Source organism: Sceloporus undulatus, chromosome 1 (genome assembly GCF_019175285.1).
Source record: "Sceloporus undulatus isolate JIND9_A2432 ecotype Alabama chromosome 1, SceUnd_v1.1, whole genome shotgun sequence".
Taxonomy (NCBI): domain Eukaryota; kingdom Metazoa; phylum Chordata; class Lepidosauria; order Squamata; family Phrynosomatidae; genus Sceloporus; species Sceloporus undulatus.
The window spans coordinates 232,193,283-232,196,323 of NC_056522.1; the positions used below are offsets into that span (position 1 = coordinate 232,193,283).

The 3,041-nt window shown below is 46.4% G+C and overlaps 1 long non-coding RNA gene across 2 annotated transcripts in view; it reads left to right on the forward strand.

The window, feature by feature from the left end:
* The first annotated feature begins 791 nt into the window (after positions 1-791).
* Positions 792-3,041, forward strand: part of LOC121917594 — a 20,552-nt gene continuing 18,302 nt past the window's right edge. The window contains exon 1 of one of the 2 annotated variants that reach the window (XR_006101068.1): positions 792-834. This is a non-coding gene — a long non-coding RNA (uncharacterized LOC121917594). Of the gene's footprint in view, positions 835-1,643; positions 1,701-3,041 lie in introns of those variants that run through there. The other variant, XR_006101065.1, reaches the window with a different exon arrangement.

Genomic DNA, 3,041 nt, shown 5'->3' on the forward strand with positions numbered 1-3,041 from the left:
CATCGCTTTAACTGCCATGGCTCAATGCTATGGAATTCTGGGATTTGTAGTTGTATGAGATATTTAGCCTTCTCTGTCAGAGATGCCACAACAAATTACAAACACTAGGATTTGATAAAATGAAGCCATGGCAGTTAAAGTGCTTTAATTCTGCAATTTGCTGAATGGTGGCTGGGTAACCTTCTCTCCTCTTCTATGAGACTGATTATCATTTTAAAGATGTTTTCAGCCTGATGGTCACAAAGACTGTCTTAGTCAATCTGACTTACATTGGGAGAATAGGAGAAGTATAACTCTAATTGTCCTTCTGGAACATTCACTGGCTTTCAGTACCATTGATCATAATACCCTTCTGGATATATGTGGGTTCGACCTCAAGCTACATTAAAATGCCTCAAAAAGTATTGGGAGGGCAATTGAATATCAGACTTCAGTTTGGAGGCAGTGGGAGGGAATAGGATCATCATCAACAACAAAACCTTTGCCTTCCATGCACCAACAGTTTCCGTTGCTCCAGTTTTCTTTCCTAGATCCATCTTAACTGGAAAAACTCTCATTATCTGGCTGTTATTCATGCAATCCAGATTTTGATAATCTGATGTCTAAATTGTTGGTGGAAAGCAAGTTAGCAAGCCAAACCTAAAACATGTTAACTGCTTAATTAGTCTTTCTTCTCTTTCTTCTCAGAAGCTTGGTGGAAGAGGTGGGGGGGAGGGCACAGCTATCACTGGACTTTACACTCCAGCCTATTACACTCCAGTTTATTGAGTCACTGAAATCACACTGCTGAAGCAAATGGGAACATACTGGTTTGAAAATATTTATGCTGCTTTGGTGAGCCATGATTTTGCACTTGCTCTTCTGCACTGCCTCACTAACCCCACCTTTCTCCCCGTGTGTGTCCTACTCAGCACATGTCTGCCTGCTTGGGAATAGTAAGGGGGATATGAGAGGGAGGGGAAGAGAAGTTTTATTTCCATTCACTCTAAGCGACTTCCAGAATATTAGAACTGCAGTGGAAGGGACTTATCCTATTGAAAACAGCTATATTGGGAGAGACTGATGAGTTTTCTTCCCCTGTCAATAGCTTCCACACCTACCATTTTGGACTGGCACTTATAGGAAAAAATGGGGGGGGGGGAGATCAAAGTGTCAGTCCAATATGTCATTTGTGTTACCCATAACATAACCAGACATTAGGGTTGCCATAAGTCAAGACCTCCAAACCAGGACAAATGTAGGACAACATTTTCAAATGTAGGACACGTTTTTTTAAAAAATGGAGGACACACTAAAAAACCCTGAGCTATAAAAGAGTCAGGGCTTGGGTTCTGGTCCCCACAGCACACTCCAGCTCCTAAAATTCCACTGCCTTGAGTCAGAAAAGAGTTAAAGCATTGCCAGCCAAACTGGGTTATTTCTCCAATGTGGTTGCAGCATGATGGTGCCACTCCCGTCCCTTCCTCCCTCCTGGGCTACCTTTTGCCTAGTGCCTCCCTCTCAGCCCCACCCCCCCACATGGCCCCCACGAGTCCTGGCTTCCCTCTTGTTGGCAAACGCAGGCCTGGCCAAGGAGGGAGTTGGGCACACAACAACAACAACAAGAGCAGCAGCAGCAGCAGAGGCAGAAGGGAGGAGGAGGAAAAAAAAGAAAGGAATGAGAAAGAAGGAAAGGAGGAGAAAGAAGAATAGGAAAAAAGGTAAAAAGAGGAGGAGGAGGGGGGGAAAGAGGGAGAGGAGAAGAAAAATAATAGGAGGAGGAGGAGAAAGAAGAAGAGAAAGAGGGGAAAAACGAAGAAGAAGCACCTTGTTGGTAAAGCCCTCTCCATGCTGCTCAGCCTTGGGTCCCGGGGAGGAAGAGAAGCTCCACCTCTGGAGGCTGGCTGGCCAATGGGAGACGAGCAGCACCATTACAGCTATAATCGATAGATTTATCTCATCATGTAGTAAGCAACACATCTAGACTACTTCTGAATAGACAGAGGGCTTCAGGCAAACAAGGATCTGGGGTAGGACTGCCATACACCTGTTGGCTGGGTTTTACCAGTTCAGGACGTGCTGCCCAGTGCCCATTGGAACTGCATCTGGTCCAGATCAAATGATGGGGGGGGGTTGTTTGTTTGTTTTAAGTAGTTCTTGGACCCTTGTAGAAGCCAAGATATGGAGCAAATGTTGGTCACTCTCTGTCCAATGTTTCATACAAGCAAGTCACCTCAGTTTCAGGTACAAGGTGAAGTGATGAAGAGAAGAGAAAATGACTGCGCAAGTGGCAGATGCAAGAAACCAGAGAATTACCACAAGGGATGGGACATCATTGTCCCATCCTGTCTTCCTTCCTGCCCAATTGCAGGAGGACTTTCACACATGATCATACTTGACCCACCAGAAAAGGCTAGTGAAAGTGATTTGAAAATCACTTTCACATGAAAGCACTTGAAGTGAATTCAGCCGTGAAGTGTGATAATTCAAGGTCTTTTGCTGGACTAACTCTACACTATTTGTTTTAGGAGTAGGGTGTATGCTCACATACTGTTATATCATACCAAGTAAATGGATCTTTATTTCAAGATTAAATGTGTGTAGGTTACTTACATTTGTATTATTGGAATACAGTTACCTGTACCACTCTATCAGGGATAAGCAGAGCTATAGGGTAAGAAAGGATTGATGTTGGTAGGGATGCCAAACCCCCTGGGGGCGTGACTTTTCGTTTTTTGCCCCCTGGCATGGTCACGTCACGATTTTGCCCCTCCCCCGGGTTTGTCTCGGGTTGGTGGTCCCTGCTCAGCGCGCCGCAGCAGCAGCAGCCGCCGTCTGCAAGCTTTTGCGCGACTGCCAGTCTGCATCTTGCAGCCGCTCCGCTGTAGCCTTTGAGCCTCCGCTTCTATTTTGCTCCCTGGGCTGCCCTCCGAGTTGTTCCATGGCTGCAGGCATGGCTGAGAAGGGGCTCCTGCTCTTCAGTCTGGGTGGCCATAGCTGGACAGCCCATCCCTGCTGCAGGGCTGTGAATGCTAGCAGGGGGGAGGGGCTGTTCCAGCTCC